Source organism: Artibeus jamaicensis, unplaced genomic scaffold, assembly GCF_021234435.1.
Source record: "Artibeus jamaicensis isolate MK-2021 breed Jamaican fruit bat unplaced genomic scaffold, CSHL_Jam_final contig_1604, whole genome shotgun sequence".
NCBI classification, from domain to species: Eukaryota; Metazoa; Chordata; class Mammalia; order Chiroptera; family Phyllostomidae; genus Artibeus; species Artibeus jamaicensis.
This window is the reverse complement of record NW_026521314.1, coordinates 118569-138906: the sequence shown is the minus strand read 5'-3', so window position 1 is coordinate 138906 and position 20338 is coordinate 118569. Positions and strand designations below refer to the sequence as shown.

Below are 20338 nucleotides of genomic sequence, written 5' to 3'. Positions count from 1 at the left end.
AGTAGTCCATGTGAATTTCTCGTGCCTTATCCACAATGTGGCAGACCCCATGAGCTAGGGTCCATATCAAACTGGCAACTTGATCTCACTGTCCAAAGCTGAACTCATATTTTTCTCCTCAGCTTCCATTTCCTCTTATAGTGTACATCTTTTATCTAATACCCACAGAGCAGATAAGCTGCAGCTAATGGAGCCAGACCATGTGAGTTTGAATCCTGGGCCCATCAGTTACTATGTAAGCTTGAACAAGTTACTTAATATCCTCATGTCTTAGTCTCCCTGTTTATACAATGATATACCTATAATACCTACTTATAGAGGCAACAGGTATAAAGTGCTTAAAATTGTATATGGCACGTAGTGTTATGAATGTTGGTCACTATCATATCATCACTGACAAAAACATCACCATTCAAATGAAACCTTGTAAGATATCGAGCCTACTTTATTCCTCCATTCTGGAGGGACTGGGCATCTTGACTCCTCAATATTTATTGGATTCATCTCTTTCTCCCAAGCCCATTGCTATTATCTTCACTGTTTCCAACCCACACAATTGGGACTGTTTCCTACCTGGCCTTCTGTGACTAATATCTTACCTTCTTATTCACACATAACCTGCACTGTGGTAAAATATATTTTCTACAGTAAATTTAACATGTTATCTGCTTTAAAACCTGATTTGTAGGAGTTCTAATCAAGATGGCAGAGCTGGTAAAACTGTGCTCTCCTCCTTCCATGACCACATCAAAATTACAACTATATGATAGAACAGTAAACCTAGAGAGCCATCAGAATACTAGCTTAACATAAGTCCTATAACTAATAATTTAAAGAGGAAGCCATGAAGAGACTGGTAGAACTGGAGGAAATACAGAATGGGATGGCCTCACATTCATATGTGCTAGTTGAAAGTTGGAGGGATATTTCAGCTTCAGAGGTCCCTATTGAGGGGTTCCAGCCCCATGCCAGGATCTCTAGTTCAAATCACCAGTGTCAAGAAGAGCCCACAAAATATCTATCTGGGAAAATAATTGGTGATTCTGTTCATCTGGGTGAAAAGAAAGGCTACTAAACACCCAGGCATCTTCTTAAAGACACCTTACCGAGACTCTAACTTGCAGGCACCTACTCTGAGCTCTAGAAGAAGGGCAATGGCTAGGGGTCTGCCAGATACTTGGGAGGAATTGAGTTGTGTGGATTCAGGGCAAGGGCTGGAGAGACAGCTGCTTTTGTTCCTACATTGAGCTCTCCTCTCCCGTGACCAAATCTGAATCTGCATTAACCTGGTGAATTCCAATCATTTTACTCTGGCAATTCCTTGAGATCCCACACCACTGCAAATGTTCACAGGTCCCAGGTGAGTGGTGGCTGGCCTAGGTGTACACTGTGAAAATTGATAAGTGGCCTCATGCTCAGTACTGGTGCCAAATAAGTATCTGCATTAAACTGGTGAACACCACTAATTCAATCGTGGTTACTCCCTGAGATCCTGCCTCACACAATTCATGTACCACCAAAGAATGTTTCAGCAATTGAGCTATGAGGGCAGTGGCAGACAGCAGCAGGTCTTGGGGTGCCTTTTGCCTTTTTCTGATCTTCCCCAAGAGCAGTACTTGTGGCAACTGGCCTCTGTTCACAAAGTAGCCTCTCTTGCATGCATCCAGGTCCAGCAAAGAAACTACCAACTGCAGATAACTTTGTAGCTCCTAACAGGTAGCTCTGGGCCAGTCACTATTAGTGTCTGATATCAGCCTGTACCAGAGCCCCTCTAATGAGTCCCAAGAACCAACACACTGGGTAGATGGCTTCAGCTCACAACACAAAACCACGTGATTAATTGCACAAATAGCATACCCAAAGGGTGGACAGGGCTGGAATTAGACCATGCTAAAATGAATCTTACACCATGGGGTCATGGCCCCATGACCATGTAAGGTTAAGGGCCAATCCCACCCACTGATGTGACAACAAAAATTACAGCTCAACTACAACAGGAGGGCATACACACACAACACACAGAAGGGACACTCATAGAGACCCTGGCTCAAGTGCTCACAAAGAATGCATCACTCGGCATACCTAGTAATTATAAACACCTTGCCAAATTGGGAACATAGCAGATCTACATAATGTATAGAAATAAATACAGAAAAACAACCAAAATGAGGTAAAAAAAATGTTCCAAATAAAAGAACAAACCAGAAAAAAAATGGAAGCAAGCAATCTACCAAATACAGAGTTCAAAACCATTATAAAGATGCTCAAGAAACTTAGTGAGAAATTCAACACAAAGATAACAGGCATTAAAAGGATATAAAAACTATAAAAACCCATCAGAAATAAAGAATACAATAACTAAAATGAAGAATACACTAGAAGGAATCAACACATGACTGGAATCAACACATCAGCAAGGGAATGAATCTGCCATTTGGAAGGCAAGATAGCAGAACACATCCAATCACAACAGCAAAAAGAAAGAAAATATTCAATGAGGATATTTGAAGGAACTTCTGGAAAGACATAAAGCATAACAAAATTCACAGCATAGGCATACCATAAATAGAAGAGAGAGATAGCTAGAAACAAACTGACAATAACCAGTGAGGAGGGGAGGGGGGATAATAGGGGATCATAGGGGAAGGGTCATCAAGGAACATGTATAAAGGACACATGAACAAAGCCAAACGGGGTAGGTTTGAGGGTGGGAGGTGGGGATGGGTGGGGCTGGGGGCATGGTGGGGTGAAAATGCAGACAACTGTACTTGAACAAGAATAAAAAAGAATCTATATGAATAAAATGACCAAAAACTTTCCTAACATGGTGAAGAAAATAGCCACACAAGTCCGGGAGTTGGAGAGATTTCCAAACAAGGTGAATCCAAAGAGGCCTACACCAAGACACATCACAAATAATAGGCCGAAGGTTAAAATGCAAAGAGCAGCAAGAAAAAGACAGTCACCTAAAAAGGAAGTCTCATAAAATCATCAGCTGATTTCTCAACAGAAACTTTGTAAGATGAAAGGGATTGACCCGAAATATTCAAAATGATGGAAAGCAAGGACCTATAAGCAAGACTAAAGGAGAGATAAACAGCTTCTCAGACAAGCAAAAGCTAAAGAAATTCATCACCAATAATCCAGTATTACACTAAAGGTTAAAGGGACTTTGTTAAAACAAGAAAAGAAAAAAGAGCTTGGGCTGCATGGAGCCTGAAGAGAACCACAGTGCAGCAGGCAACAAGAGGCTAAGCAGCGGGTGACATGTTCTGTGTTTTGGAGAGTGAGGGTGGCCTAGCCAGCTCTAGGGCCATGAAGCCTCTGGGAAGAACATCAAGTGATCTTTTCAGAAGTCCAGAAGAAGGTGTTTCTTCAAGCCAACCCAACAGGATGCCATCGAACATTTTTGGACCAACTGAAGAACCTCAGAACATTCCTAAGAGAACCAACTCCCCAGGGATAAAAGGAAGTGAGATCTTTGAGGAATCAACACCTGTGCACATTCCATACTGTCTGAACCCACCTTTGGGAAGAGTAGTAACACTTTTGGGTCACCAGTGACCATCACTTTACTCTTGGCACACCCAAACAAACTCAAGGACCACGTACTCTGGTGTAGACCCAAAATTGGACCTTAAAGCCACAATGAGCACTTTGCCCAGAGAAGAGCTAAGTGAGAAAGTTGGCCAGAGAGAAGCAGACTATGCTGAGGATCCCCAGCCCATGCCCACGACTGACAGCCATGAGCCCAGGTTAGGCCCACAACCTTGATCTCACAACAAAGTCCTGAATCCACCTGGAGGCAAATCCCAGCATCTCCTTCTACTAGAGAAGCTACTGCTTCTCCTGTAGCCAGATAAGAAACTCAAAAGATATAATTTCAAATAGTTTCCTTTAGTCCAAATCCACCATGAGAGCCACAGAAGACCACACCTTCCAGACTGCAGAGAAATGTATCTTTGTGGGGGAAATGTGACTCCTTGGTGAACACTCTAATTTTGAATGTGAGGGACTCTCAGATGGGCTGGGTGGGGAGTTGGTGCAAGGCCATGGGAGCCTGATGAAATGGGATCTTCTATGTCCATGTGGCATCAGCAGTCTGCTAGCCAGTGCTATCTAGAAATTACTTAACATAGTAGCAGAGTTTAAAGCCTCAGAAATCTAGAAACAACATTGGCCATAAACCAAAAAGTTGTTCTAAGTCTTACTGCTTTACAGAGAGATCTGTATCCTGATCCTCTGTGGTGATCTGACAGAAATCTGCCTTTCACTCATGACAGAGTGGTCTTGGTTTATTCACAGACTGGTTTTTCTAATGAATTGTTTCTTTTTTCCTCTTGTCCCTGTCTTGGCCTTTTCTCTTTACCAGTGATGTGGACAGTTTCTCTATCTGCAAGGCCCACTGACTTCTGTGAGACTAAAATGGTCCAGATATAGCCAGGTAATTGGGTTATCTAAATCCTTCATATGTCTTACTTTATTCTTGTTGACATTGGGTAGAAGAGATGCCTAAAAACCTTGGGTTCTTAAGTTTGAATTCTTTAGTAATACCTAAGGAGCTATTCTTTAATAGCAGCTTTACATAAATGACTATTGACTGGTCTATTTCTGACATCTTTCTAGTCGCCCCCACTCAGTGTGGGGGCAACTTTGCCAGGAAGTCCCCCTGTCTACCATGAATGAAAGTGAAACTAACCAAGACATGATCTGCTTGGGGAGGAGAGGTGACCAATCTCTCAGAAGAGAAAGGCCAAGAGCCCCTTCCTGAGTCGCTTTTATTGGGTTGTAATACACAGGAATACAGGTGGTAAGGATCAAACAGTGGGTAACATTTCAAAGAAATCTGAGGGCTTAGTCTGAGTCAGTGTCTGTCAGGAAAGGGAGTTGCAGAAACTTTATGAGACATACTTATTTCCTGCTCAAACCCTTAACATATGAATGAAAACACTTAGCAAAGCAGGCTTCACAGGACTTTTAGGAGCTCTTTCTTATGCCAAATCACCCCAGATCCCACTCTAGTCAGGCAAGGGGCTTCACCGTCTCCCCTATCATAGGTTTTCAGGCTTAAGTGGATTAGATCCAGAAAGCACTTCTCCCAGAGAACATTTCAGGGGGATTCAGGCTCTGTCAGAATAGCCTGGGGGCGAAGGTCCATCACTCCCTCTTTGTTGCACCCCCCGGAGTCCTTCCATGAAGGCCTCCCAAGTGATTGTGTCTGGCTTAGGTTGCCCCTCCTCTGAGGAGTTGTACCTGTCTCTGACTATCTGACCATGCATTGGGAGCTGGGGAATGAAGCAGAAACAGCATTTGCTACCAGAGACAAGCTTTGTCTCCTTTTGGCTTGCATTCCAGAGGTCGCTCAATCAGTCTTAGCCATGGGGGGCAGTTACAACTCCTGAAACCAGGCAGAGAAGTTCCCAACAACTCAGGTGTATCAAAGAAGAAGTTTGCCTAGACCACCTTTTATAAAGCTCTGAAGAATCTCTGAACTATAGTCCTTCTCCAGAAGAGATTTGGAAACCTTAGGCTAGGAGATTTACAAGTTTGGCAGAAAAGCCCCAGCTGGCCAGTGAAGTTGTTTTACTTGGTCAGGCAGATGTTTCTTGCATTTAGCCTCCTAAAGATATAGTCTCCTTTCACTCATGCTAGACCAATAATTAACAGGAGAAAGGGTTTGTGTGGTAGTGGCTTTTGTTATAAGTGCCTACAAAACAAATGCCAGGTGGTAGAAATGTCTTCATCATTATTAAAATTGAAGAAAGAAACATCTGTGTTTAATTATACTCATAGTGGCTGAGACACTAATTGCCTACACAGGAGCTGCCTGCCAAACCCCACTTCTCACACCTGGCACATTGAAGGGTTCTGCATATGGCTTTGTCAACCAAAGAGTTTCCCTCCTTTCAGTTGTTGTACTGACTTTGAAGCCAATAAATACTCATTCCATGTGACTTTACCAAGTACTTCCTGTCCCCAAACTTCAAATCATCATTTTTAAAGAAATTTGTTTGGAATTCAGAGCTTTTTTCCACATTAAAAAATATCATAAGTGGTGGTTAGCTTTTAAGGCAAAATAAAGTAACTTGTTTAAGTTAAAATGAAATGTGCTAGTGGTGGAAATGAGCTGCCATTTATAACTACATTTTTTTCATATACAAGGCAATGATTTGTGAGTTCCAAATTGGGTTGCTGGGAAGAACCCTGATGCTGTACTGCTGGCCCTTGTGGCTTCACCCCTACTGTCAGTTGAATGAGAGGAAGAACTCTAGTTCTGTCCTCTGGCAGGAATTTCTGGGGTGCAGATGGGGAAACAAAAGATGGGAAGGGAGGCCAAGGAGGATGACGAAAACATGAGCTATAGCAAGAGCCTCTGGGCAGCAGTGACAATTCCAGCCCTTTCTACTCATCTTTACCCTATTCCTCCCTGGAGCCATAGGAGTGGGTTTTGAGTGTCTGCATAGTCTGGTCACTGGGAGAAGCAGAAGAGGAGTTTCTGCTTCTGTGAGCCCAAATGGGAATGGTCATCTGTATTTGTAAAATGCTCTATACATTAGGGCTGTCTGTATCTGGAAGATTTATTAACTATTAGCATCCTGTTCTCAGCCTCTAAGCTGCATTGAGAAATTAATTACCAGTCTGTATTTTTATTTAGCCTTAAAACTTTATGTGCATTTGGTGCCAACTTTTTTTCTAAAGCTGTATCAAAAACAACAACAAAACTGTACTTACATGATAATGTAATTTTGATAAGAACACTTTATTATTTTCACAGGCAGAATTGGGTACAACAATTGAATTAAACTTAGTAATCATGTACTCACAAACAAAAATAAGAAAAAAGAACTTAAATATGAATAATAAAATGGCAATAACTATGTAAATGTCAATAATTACTTTGTGTTAAATGCTTCAATCAAAAGGCAAAGAGTAGCTGAATGGATGAGATAACAAAACCCATATGTATGCTGCCTATGAGAGACCCACTTCAGATCCATAGAACAACACAGACTGAAAGTAAGTTGATGGAAAAAGATATTTTTGGCAATGTAAACAAAAGAGAAATATTTATAACAAAAAAGTAGACTTTAAAGCAAAAGCTATAGTAAAAGACAAAGAAGGACACTACATAATGAAAAATGCATCAATCCAATAAGAGTATATAACCCTATAAATATTTATGCACTCAACAAAGAAGCACCTAAATATATAAAGCAGACATTGAACATGGAGAGAGACTGACAGTAAGTTATAGTAGGGGATTTTGACACCCCATTGATATCAATGGATAGAACTTCCAGATAGAAAATAAATAAGGAAATGGTAGTCTTAAATGACACATAAGCAGATAGATTTAACTGATGTGTTTGTAGTATTTAATCTCAAAGCACAAGATTATACCTTTTTTCAAGTGTGCATCAGACATTTTCCAAGACAGACCGTATGTAAACCACAAAACAAGTCTCGATAAATTTAAAAGTATTGAAATCATATCAAGCATCTTCTCTGACCATAGTGATGTGAAACTATAAATCAAGCACAGAAAAAAAAAACAAAAACAGAAAACACACAAACACATGTAGGCTAAATAAGATGCTGTTAAACTGTGAATGGGTTAACAATGAGATCAAGGAAGAAATCAAAAGGTGACTTGAGACAAATGAAAATAAAAACAATACAATTTCACCCATTTTAAATTGGTTTGTTTATTTTTATGGTGTCGAATTTTACAAATACTTTATGAATTTTGGACATTAACCCCTGATGCAGATAGCAGCCTGCAGTGTCTGAAGCATTATAGATGAGATACAAGACAAATTCACATGGACTACCAAGTCCTGTGGAAGAAAAGGGGAGAGCAAGCCTCGGAGAGCCTCGGCAACTGTTTCAAGAGGAGAGCACCCCAACTCTTGCCTTGACAGGCTTTTATTGGGTTTAATTTGCACAGGAATATAGGGCATATACATAAAGCTCATCAGTCATTGTCAGGCAGAAATGATTAAACAATAGATAACATTCAAAGAACTCTGAGGGCTTATTTTGGGTCGGGTCAGATAGTTAAAGGGCTATAAAACTTTAGGGAACAGACTCACTTCCTGCTTGGACCCTTATCTTTTAAATTGAGGGTATTAGCAAAATAGGTTTCAATAGGATTTTATGCATTCTTCCTTAGGCCTGATTGCCCTAGGGAACCCGCCATTTCCAGCATAGGGAAGCACTCACCACTAGCATCGTTTCAGGTTTAAGGCATTGTTTCAGGCTTAAATCAGGTAGGTGAAGTAAGGCAGCCAAAAGATTAGAAAATTTCTTGCATACAGAATGAGGATTCAGGCTATGTCAAAGCTGAGGGGTGAGGGTCCATCACCCTCTTTTTCTATAGCCCCCAAGTCCTTTCTTGAAGGCTCCCTTGTGACCATGCCTGTCTTAGATTGTCCCTCCTTTGAGGACTCTTACCCATCATTGGCAAACCAGTCATCTGCCTGGGGCCAAGCAAGGTAAAGTAGAAAGGGAGTAGAAGCAGCATCCCTACAAGGAAGATAAACTTTGTCTCCTTAGTAGCTTATGGTCCCAAGGTCGCTCATTCAGCCTTAGCCATGGAGGGATTACAGCTCCTGAAATTAGGCAGGGCAGTTCCCAACAAACCCTTTATGCCCTCTCCCATTCTGTGGGTTTTCTTTTCATTTTGTTGATGTTTTACTTGGCTGTGCAAAAACTTATTAGTTTGATGCAGTTCCATTTGTTTATTTTTCTTTGTTTCCCTTGCCTGGGGAGACATATCAGATAAAATATTGCTACAAGCAATGTCCAAAATTTTACTGCTCATGTTTTCTTCTAGGATTTCTCTGGTTTCTGGTATAACATTTAAGTTTTTAATCCATTTTGAATTTATTCTTGTGTGTGGTGTAAGTAGGTGGTCTAGTTTCATTTTTCTGTACATACCTGTCCAATTTTTTCAACACCATTTATTGAATAAATTATCTTTAGTTCACTGAATATGCTTGCTTTCTCTGTCAGATATTAATTGACTATAAAAGTATGGGTTTATTTATGGGCTCTCTATGCTGTTCCATTCATATATCTAGCTGTTTTTATGCCAGTACCAGGCTGTTTTGATTATGGTGACCTTATCATATTAGGTAGTGTGATTCCTCCAACTTTGTTCTACTTTCTCAGGATCACTGTTGCTATGTGGGGCCTTTTGTGGCCCATATGAATTTTTGAAATATTTGTTCTAGTTCTGTGAGATGTGTCCTGGGTATCTTGAAAGGAATTGAGTTGAATTTATAGATTACTTTGGATACTGAAAATTTTAATGATGTTAATTCTTCCAATCTATGAACATGATATGTGCTTCCACTTACTTGTATCCTCTTCAATTTCTTTCTTCAGTGCCATAATTTTCTGAGTATAGGTCTTTTACATCTTTGGTAGGTTTATTCCTAGATATTTTAATAGATATTTCTCCAAGGGAGACTTACACTTGGCCAATAGACATGAAAAGATGCTAAACTTCACCAGTCATCAGAGAAATGCAAATTAAAACTACAATGGGATACCACTTCACACTAATCAGAATGGCTATCAACAAATAACAAGTACTGGCAAGGATGTGGAGAAAGGGGATCCCTTTTGCACTGTTAGTGGGAATGCAGAGTTATATTTATTCTTACATGTTTAAACATCATTCACCTTCAAAACATACCTATCAAGATATTTTTTCCATTGCTCAAAATGGTTTTTTAACTCATTGATTTTTATCCCTTTTGGAGCTTAGATTGGGTAAATAGGGAGGCTGGGGCACAGGGGTCAAGCCATTTTTAGTAAAAAACTGCTGAAAACTCAGCACAGCATGGGCAGGTGCACTCATAAATCACCCATCATGAAGTGGGCAAACACAATGAAACAATATTCAAAAGTTCACTGAAGCTGAGTACAGCATTTCACAGCAATGCCAGCTGGTATACTGATACAGATAGGTTACTAGAACACTCAACTAGTGGGGGAAACCTGTACTACAAGGGTTCAGCCCTCCAGAAGATAATTCTTTTGTTGATGGGTCCTCCCTTGGATATGGCTGGAGGAAGAAGGTAGGGTTAAATGTCAGTTTTTTTGTATGATAGTACCTGGACTATTGGCTGTAGTGAACTTCCCAAGTTTAGGTCAAGCAAATGTGATTTGGGAAAGAATAGAAACCCAGATACATCTAACAAAAGTAAAATGACTTAAAAAAACAAACTCATTTTCTCTCCATTGCCCTGAGAATCAGCTCCTAACACTTTAGTCTGGACTTTGTTGTATTACTTCTCCTAATTCAACTTTTTCACTGGTGTGTTTTTTTCCCTGTTCTCATCTATCCTGCCATCCATTTGCCTCCACCTGGTTAACCTTCTCTAAAGACACTTGTAATTTCATATGTCCATGCCTTGTCTGGTCTGTTCTTTCCCCCAAATTCCTTTCTCTTTCTTTACATGGCAAACTGCTACTCTTTTGCCTTCATCCTTTGAGAGCCACTTTGAGCTCTTTTGGGAATCCTATGACTTGTCATATGACTCATGGACCCCAATGTGAACTTCCAGGATACGACTCTCAACCTTCCTTTCTAATCTTCTGGCTCAGTTTCCTCCATACTGTGAGTTTCTTAAGTATTTCTATTGTATATTCTCAGCAGCTGACAGAGGGCCTCACCCAGGCAAAGTGTTTGGTAAATGCTAATTGAAAACTTACACAACACTTGGGGTTGGAATAGAGAACAAGCTCCCTAACCTTTTTTGTTTTCAGAAAAAAAAAAAGACACAGGGAAAAAAGGCTTCACGGTCAGTATATCTATGACATTACTTTAAAAAATGTTTCAAAAATACATCTTAAAACTTTGTTCAGATTGATTTTAACTACAATTTTCTTTCTATTCTGCTCACTTTCAAATTTAATCTCAAGTGAGTATGACTATAGGAAAATTGATTCTGTGAGCTTAGATGATCTTTTTATTAAAATTATTTCACTGCCATTTGTGGGACTCCCTTGGAAATTCAGGATGCCTGGTTTAAACTATCAAAAGAACAGAGGCCTCCAATTTTTAAAATGCAAACAAATACAAATAAATGGGCATAGGCCCTAAGTATTTTTATCACATCCAAAAACTCCTGCCCAAAATATCTGGGAGATAATCCTCCCTTACCTGCCTTGGGTAACAGAGTATTGACACATGAGTGAATTTGTTTAGATTTGTCTTCTGGGCAATTTTTAAAAAGTCACCTAAGAATAAATAAGTGGGCCACCATAAAAGTTATATAAGTTTTACGTTTGCAAATATTCTTGTCCTGGTTGAAATCTTAGAGATTAAGACAGCAAGGCTGTTCTTTTTCAGATGATGAACCTGGAGTCCAAGGGAGTTCAACATCCTGACTGTGGGCCCCTCCACGCAATCAACCCCTTTCAATTCCCACCCCCAACCTTTTAGTGCCTGAGCAGGAACTACTATTTGCTTCAGGAAGGGCTCTCTTTAGAGCTTGGGAGAATGATTTCTTCTATTTTCTTTGGAGCAAAGACCCTTTTCCCTTCCCATGTTGCATGCTTCATTTGCAGAGTCACATTCTGTTTCATGCCATTTGAAGAAATGTGGAGATATCCTTCAAGAGGACAGCTGAGAGGGAAGGAAGATAGAGGATGAGTGAATGGAAGTCACACTGACTTGGTCCTCCCAGGACCAATCTGGAATTACAACTCAGTTGTGGAGAAACCACCTGGAACAAACAACATCAATAGCCAGAGAGAAGCATATATCTGCGGACTTAGAGAACCAACTTTGGCACAACTTGTCTGGTAAGGAGTGCAGTAGAGACTTGAGAGGGTTGGCTGGGTGCTCACAGGAAGCAGTGCCGGTGGGATAATTAAGCAGCTGGTTAGATTCTCCAGAGAAGATTGGAGTCTAAACCTAAGCTAGGATTTCCAGCCTAGAGCACCAGAGCCCAAGAAGTACACAGATAACAGCCAGTGGCATAAAGCAGTAGGGTTGCTCTCTGCCAGAAGCAGATGGTGGGAGACACAAGGTCCATTTTAAGGGCCAACACACAAATTTTTATTTGCCACCACTCACCAGGACTTCAGCAAATGTGGGGGCAGAATGGGCTGGAGATGCCTGAGGAGAGACAAGGATGGAAGCCTGGTGGAGAGAACTGAGACAGTGGCCACAGGGATCCTGGTGCTGAGTCTTCCCCCAGAGGGCAGCAGCCTTTGTGCTGAGACAGACCACTCCCCTCTGAATGGCAGTAGCCTGAAGGGAAACAATAGCTCTGATCCCAGGAGGGTCTCTTCCCTGGCTCTTTGGTGCTTAAGCCTGACTGCTGAGCCCTAGTGACCAGATGAATGACTGAAGGAGATTGTCAGAGATAGTAGATCAGTGGCAAAAGGGTGGGGCAGAGTGGACTAAGAAAGACTTGAGAGACTGGGGATAGAGGCTTTGAGAAGAGAACTGATAAAGTAGCTGGTGTTGAGCCAACTCCCATAAAGCAGCAGCCATACTTCTCTGGCACACCACTTGCCTCAAAGCAGCAGCAACCTGAGGGAAAACAATAGACCTGACCCCAGGAGGGATTTGGTCCCACCCTATGGTGTTTAAACCTGAGTGCTGAGTGCAGAGTGACCATATTAACAATTGAAGGAGATAGCCAGTGACGGCAGATCACTGGAACGGGCTGCCTACGATCAGATGGGATCAATATCTGATATCAGCAGAGGTAGACTTAGAAAGAAAAAAACAGTTGTAAATACAAGAGGCTACCGAAACTAAAGCCACTGTGGTCTTCTTCATGATTTGTGATATTTTCTTTTCTGCATAGCTTTATAAAATTCATTTCTTGTCCAGTGAGTTTGAATGTAATAAGTCACTAGATTTTATACTATAGTGTATTTCAATTCACATATTTTGACCCTCCCTTCCCTTAGCCCATTTTACCTTCCTCTTTCCTTGCAATATTCTCATTTCAAATTTGGTTTTCTTTCTAGTAACAACTTGTTTCCATTCCACACTTTTACTATTTCTCCCTTATCCAGACACTCAAAACAAATTCTCCTGTCAAGGGTCATTTCACATCCTTTTCCCCACTCTTAAAATACCTGCATTCTCTATACACCTGTAGCAAACTTAGCTAGTTGGTTGTGGGTAGGGTAGTTATTGTTTCATTGATTCTTCAAGGTTATCTCTAGAGCTTCAATAATTCTGTATTTCAAAAAATAAATTTTACTGGACCCCTCTCCTACTGTTTTTTTTTTAACTCAGATTTCGATTCTGCCATATTAGCCTGTTATTTTTTACCGTTCTTTTTTGTCTTTCTTAAGTTTCTCATTCATCCTGCCCTTTCATTTTCTTTATTCTCTTTTTTTCTTTTCCTTTGCCTCCCAAATTTTAATTTTCCCCTTACTTAGTCTAGTTTCTGTTGCTCACTCTTAGTATTCCCTTTCCCTCTGTCATTACCAAATCGCTTCCCACTCCTCTAAACATCCTTTAGATTTTTCTTTCTTTCTTTTTCCATCTTATTCCCATGCCACCTATATTAATTTTAACTCATTTGTTATTGATAGTACTCTGGTCGATCTTTCTCTACAATTTGTCTCCTATATTTTTATTAATTATTTAATATTTTTATCCTTTTTGTTTCTCTTACTTTATTTTATTCTATACTATTTTAATTTCTGTTTAAACCTAATAATATGATATGCTTCTCTTCTTATACTCCATTCTACACTCTTCATTTCCTTTCTTTATTCATGAGGTAAACTTACATTCTCTCCTTCCATTGCTCCAAATTCCAATGCTTATTAGTACTCCTCCCTCTATCCTGTCAAAATCATTTCTATTTCAGTAGGTCCTGTCATATCCACTTTCCTTTTTTATAATAGTCTTAATCTCATTACACCCTTATTAATGCTGGTTCATTTTGCTACTAACAGTGGAATTGTAGAGGGAAGTCATACTTACAGGTGAGGGTTTCTTTACTGGCCACTGTGGTTTTGCTCAGGCAGTGCCTGCACAACAGCACACAAGATGTGGTGGGTAAAGTGACCCTCAATCAACCAGCAGCATGAAACGACCCACAAAATATGACCAAACAATCAAAACCCAATTACATCCATAAAACCAGCATAAAAGGCATAAGGGACATTCCAAGAACATCAAATTCAGGTGATCAAGGAGACTACAACACTGAATCTCACAGGCCTGCCACAACAGAAGTTAAAACCACAAAGTCAGAAAATCAAAACAGATCAATTTAAGAAACAAAAGCAAACAAGAAGAGTCCCACAAACAATGCAAAAATAAAGAAAAGCAATCAGAAAGAAAGGAGGAATCCTCAGAAAGATGCTAAATGAAATAGAGGCAGGTCAATTATCAGATTTAGAGTTCAAAACAATGGTTATAAGGGAACTCAGTGTTATTGATGAACTCAGTGTGGATTATCAAAAAATTCAAGGATACTATGAGGAACTTATTGCAAACTATATCAGCATAGAAAATGACATAGAAAAAGTCAACAAGGGCTAAGAAGAAATGAAGAATATAATTTCTGAATTAAAGAACAAAGTTGAAGAAAATAAAAGCAGGCTCAATGAAGAAGCAGAATGAATCAGTGAGCTGGAAGACAAAGTAGAAAAAAACTTCCGAAAAGAGTAAGAAAAAGAAAAAAGACCAAAAAAGAATGAAGAGGACCTAAATGGAAATGCAGGAAAATATGAAATGGAATAATGTCCATATAATAGGAATATCAGAAAGAGAAGAAGGGCAAGGAATAGATAACTTGTTTGAAAAAGTAATGATGGAAATCTTCCCTAACTAGATGAAAGGAAAAGCCATGCAAATCCACGAAGCACAGAGGGTCCCAATCAAGAAGAACCCAAAAAGACCCACTTCAAGACACATTGTAATTAAAAGGGCAAAATTTTTTTTATTTTTTAAAATTAATTTTATTTAGTTATTTTTCAAGTACAGTTTTTTGTCTATTTCTCCCATTCCAGCCTCCCTCGCCCCTTGCTCCCCACCTCCCTCCCATTTCCACCCCCTTTAGTTTTCATCCCTGTGTCCTTCCTATTTGTTCCTCCAAATGTCTCCCCAATTTTCCCCTTAACTTCCCTTCCTTCTCCCCTCTGGTCACTGTCCCCTTGTTCGCTATTTCAGTGTCTTTGTTTCTTTTTTCTGCTTGGTAGTTTGTTTTGTTGTTTAGCTTCCTGTTAAAGGTGAGATCATATGGTATTTGTCCTTCAGCACCTGGCCTATTTCACTCAGAATAATGCTTTCCAGTTCCATCCATGTTGTTGCAAAAGGTAGTAGCTCCTTCTTTCTCTCTGCTGCATAGAATTCCATTGTGTATATGTACCAAAATTTTTTGATCCATTCATTTACTGATGGGCACCTAGGTTGCTTCCAACTCTTGGCTATTGTAAATTGTGCTGCTATGAACATTGTGGTGCATAGGTTCTTTGAGATTGATGTTTTAGGATTCTTAGGATATAATCCTAGCAGTGGAATTGCTGGGTCAAAAGGCAGGTTGATTTTTATTTTTCTGAGAAAATTCCATACTGTTTTCCATAATGGTTCTACCAGTCTGCAATCCCACCAACAGTGGACTAAGGACCCTTTTCCCCACACCCTCTCCAACATTTGTTGTTTGTTGCTTTGTTTATGATAGCCATCCTGACTGGTGTAAAGTGGTATCTCATTGTGGTTTTAATTTGCATCTCTCTGAAAGCTAACGATATTGAGCATCTCTTTATGTGTCTCTGAATGTTCTGTATGTCTTCCTTGGAGAAGTGTTTGTTCAAGTCCTTTTCCCATTTTTTAATTGGGTTGGGTGTCTTAGAGTGGAGTTGAATAAGTTGTTTGTATATTTTGGAGATTAAACCTTTGTCTGAGGTATAATTGGCAAATATGTTTTCCCAAACAGTTGGTTGTCTTTTTAATTTAATACTGTTTTCTTTAGCCATGCAGAAGCTTTTTATTTTGATGAGATCCCATTTGTTTATTCTTTCCTTTATATACCTTGCTCTAGGAAACATATCAGTAAAAAAGTTGCTGCTTGAAATATCTGAGATTTTCTTGCCGATGTTCTCCTCTAGGACTTTAATGGTGTCACGGCATACATTTAAGTCTTTTATCCACCTTGAATTTATTTTGGTGTATGGTGTAAGTTGGTGCTCAAGTTTCGTTTTTTTGCACGTAGCTGTCCAGATCTTTCAACACCATTTGTTGAAGAGGCTATCTTTACTCCATTTTATGCTACTGCCCCCTTTGTCGAATATTAATTGACTGTAGAGAGTTGGGTTGATTTCTGGGCTCTCTGTTCTGTTCCATTGGTCTATGTGCCTATTTTTATGCTAATACCATGCTGTTTTGATTACAGTTGTAATACAGTTTGATATCAGGTATTGTGATCCCTCCTGCTTTGTTCTTCTTTCTCAAAAGAGCAGCTGCTATTTGGGCTCGTTTATGGTTCCATATAAACTTTTGAAGTGTTTGTTCTATGTCTGTGAAATATGCCATTGGTACTTTAATAGGTATTGCATTGAATCTGTATATTGCTTTGGGTAGTATGGACATTTTGATGATGTTAATTCTTCCAATCCATGAACAAGGTATATGTTTCCATTTGTTTGTGTCTTCCTTGATTTCTTTCCTCAGGGCTGTGTAGTTTTCTGCATACAGGTTTTTTACCTCCTTAGTTAGGTTTATTCCCAGATATTTTATTTTCCTTTTTGCCATATCCAATGGAATTTTTTCCTTGATTTCTGCTTCTGCTGATTCATTGTTGGTATACAAAAATGCCTTTGATTTCTGGATATTGACTTTGTAACAGGCTGTTTTGTCAAATTTATTAATTAGTTCGAGCAGTTTTTGGGTAGAGTCTATAGGATTTTCCATGTACACTATCATGTCATCTGCAAACAGTGACAGTTTTGCTTCCTCCTTTCCTATTTGGATGCCTTTTATTTGCTTTTCTTGCCTGATCACTGTGGCTAAAACTTCCAATAATATATTGAATAGAAGTGGTGAAAGTGGACAACCTTGTCTTGTTCCTGATCTTAGTGGAAAAGCTTTCAGTCGTTTCCCATTGAGTATGATATTGGCTGTAGGTCTCTCATATATGGCCTTTATTATTTTGAGAAATGCTCCCTGTATTCCCACTTTGCTGAGTGTTTTTATTATAAATGGGTGTTGTACCTTATCGAAAGCTTTTTCCGCATCTATTGATATGATCATGTGATTTTTGTCTTTGCTTTTGTTTATGTGATGTATTACATTTACTGATTTGAGAATATTGAACCATCCTTGCATCCCTGGGATGAAACCCACTTGGTCATGGTGTATGATCTATTTTATATATTGTTGGATGCGATTTGCCAATATTTTGTTGAGGATTTTAGCATCTATGTTCATCAGTGTTATTGGCCTGAAGTTTTCTTTCTTTGTTGTGTCTCTATCTGGTTTTGGAATTAAGATGATGCTGGCTTCATAAAAAGAATTTGGGAGATTTCCATCCTTCTGGATTTTTTGGAATAGTCTGTGGAGAATAGGGGTTAGCTCTTCTTTAAATGCTTTGTAGAATTCTCCTGTGAACCCATCTGGTCCAGGGCTTTTGTGTGATGGGAGTTTTTTGATTACTGCTTCAATTTTTTAGCTGTTATTGGTGTATTTAGATTTTCTGCTTCTTTTTCACTGAGTTTTGGAAGATTGTATTCTTCTGGAAATGTGTCCATTTCCCCTAAGTTTTCAAATTTCTTGGCATACAGTTCTTCATAGTAATTTCTTACAATCCCTTCTATTTCTGAGGTATCAGTTGTAATCTCTACTCTTTCATTTCTGATTATGTTTCTTTGTGTCCCCTCTCTTCTTTTCTTGATGAGCCTACTTAAAGGCTTGTCTATTTTGTTTATCTTCTCAAAGAACCAACTCCTGGATTCATTGATCCTTAAAATTGTGCTTTTAGTTTCTATGTCATTTAATTCTGCTCTAATCTTGGTTATTTCCTTTCTTCTGCTTGCTTTGGGCTGTCTTTGTTGTTATTCCTCGAGTTCTTGCAGGCGTAGGGTTAGGTTGTTTGTTTGAAATGTTTCTATCTTCTTTAGTTAGGCCTGTATTGCTATAAACTTCCCTCTCAGGACTGCCTTCTCTGTGTCCCATAAGTTTTGGGTTGTTGTGAGATCATTTTCATTTGTTTCCAGAAACGTTTTGATTTCTTTTCTGATTTCATTCTTTACCCATTCGTTGTTTAATAACATACCATTCAGTCTCCCTGATTTTGGGTGCTTTGGGTTTTTTTCTTTGGGGTTGGTTTCCAATTTCAGTCCCTTGTGGTCAGAGAAGATGCTTTGTATGGTTTCAATTTTCTTGAATTTGTTGAGGCTCATTTTGTGTCCTATCATGTGGTCTATCTTTGAAAATGTTCCATGTGCATTTGAAAAGAATGTGTATTTAGCCTCTTTGGGATGAAGAGCTCTATATATATCAGTTAAGTCCATTTCATCTAGGGTATTGTTCAATGCCACAATATCATTGTTGATATTTTGTTTGGAAGATCTTTCCATTTTTGATAGTGAGGTGTTGAAATCCCATAGTATAATTGTGTTGCTGTCAATATCTTTCTTGATGTCCTCTATGATTTTCTTGATATATTTGGGTGCCCCTATGGTGCATATATATTTACAATGTTTGGTACATATATGTTTACAATATTAATGTCTTCTTGGTGGATTCTTCCCTTGAGTTTAATGAAGTGATCTTCTGGGTCTCTCTTTATGGCCCTCTTTTTGAAGTCGTTTTTGTCCGATATCAGAATTGCTACCCCAGCTTTTTGTTCCCGTTTTCTTGGAAAATTGTTTTCAGCCTTTCGCTTTTAGTCTGTGATGGTCTTTTGTCCTGAGGTGGATCTCTTGTAGGCAGCATATGTGTGGGTCATGCTTTCTTATCCATTGAGCTATTCTGTGTCTTTTGATTGGAGCATTTAATCCATTTACATTTAAGGTTATTATCAATAGGTACTTATTCATTGCCATTTTTGTAACTGTGTTCCTCTCTGTCTCCCTCTTATCCTTCCTTCCATTAAAGCAGTCCTTTTAGTATTTCTTGTAGAGCTGGTTTGGTGGAGGCGTATTCTTTTAGGCTTCTTTTGACTTGGAAGATCTTTATTTGGCCTTCTATCTTGATTGAGAGCCTTGCTGGGTAAAGTAGCCTTGGTTGCAGGCCTGTGGTTCTTATTACTTGGAATATTTCTTGCCATTTTCTTCTTGCTTGGAGTGTTTCCATGGGGAAGTCAGTAGCTTACCTTATTGGGGCTCCCTTGTATGTTATTTTTTTTCTCCCTTGCTGCCTTTAAGATTCTCTCTTTGTCTTGGAATTTTGCCATTTTGATGATGATGTGTCTTGAAGTGGGCCTCCTTGGGTTCCTCTTGATTGGGACTCTGTGTGATTCCTGGATTTCTGAGACTTTTTCTCTTATCAAATTAGGAAAATTTTCTCTCATTACTTGTTCAAATACATTCTATCCTTTGTTCTTCTTCTTCTCCTTCTGGTATTCCTATTAATCGGAAATTATTACGTTTCATATTGTCTTGCATTTCTCTTAATCCCTCTTCATTCTTTCTGAGCCTCTTTTCATTTTCTTGCTCTTTCTGTGAGATGCTTTCTACCTTGTCCTCCAACTCAGTAATCCTATCCTTTGCTTCATCTATCCTACTTTTGAAACTTTCTACTGTGTTCTTCAATTTGGAAATTGTATTCCTCATTTCCTCTTGTCTCTTGCTGATAGTTTCCATTTCCTTTTTCATGTTGATGTAGTTTGCAGAGAGATCATTGTAGTTCCCCTGTAGTTACTGGTAGTTCACTGTGAGCTCTTTGAACTTCATAATAACCAGTGCTTTGAATTCACTGTCTGATAGTTGATCAACCTCTATCTCATCTAACATTCTTTCTGAAGTTTCTGCTTTTTCTTTCATTTGGGAATTGTTTCTTTGTCTTCCCATTGTTTGTGACTCTTCTTGTTAGTCTTTGCTTCTCAAATTGATCTGTTCTGAAAGCCTGGTTTTATGGTGTGAACTTCTGTGGTATGATTCTTGTGAAGTTCAGTGGTTCAGACTCCTTGAAGTTTCTTGATGTTCTTCGTCTCCACCTACTCTCACGCTGGTCCTCGTGCTGGACCCTGTGTTGGTAGCCTACACTGCTGAATGTGCCAGCTCTATTAGCTGCCTCCTCAAGCACCCAGGCCCGTTACTATGGTAGCGGCACAGCGGCTGGGAATATCCCGGCTCCTGTAGCTGGCTCCTCTACTGCCCAGGGCCATCAAAGGGGTTTGGA

The 20338-nt window shown here is 39.4% G+C and overlaps 1 pseudogene; it reads left to right on the top strand.

The window, feature by feature from the left end:
• The first annotated feature begins 3267 nt into the window (after positions 1-3267).
• Positions 3268-3832, top strand: LOC119044079 (jupiter microtubule associated homolog 2-like; annotated as a pseudogene).
• Positions 3833-20338: the final 16506 nt, after the last annotated feature.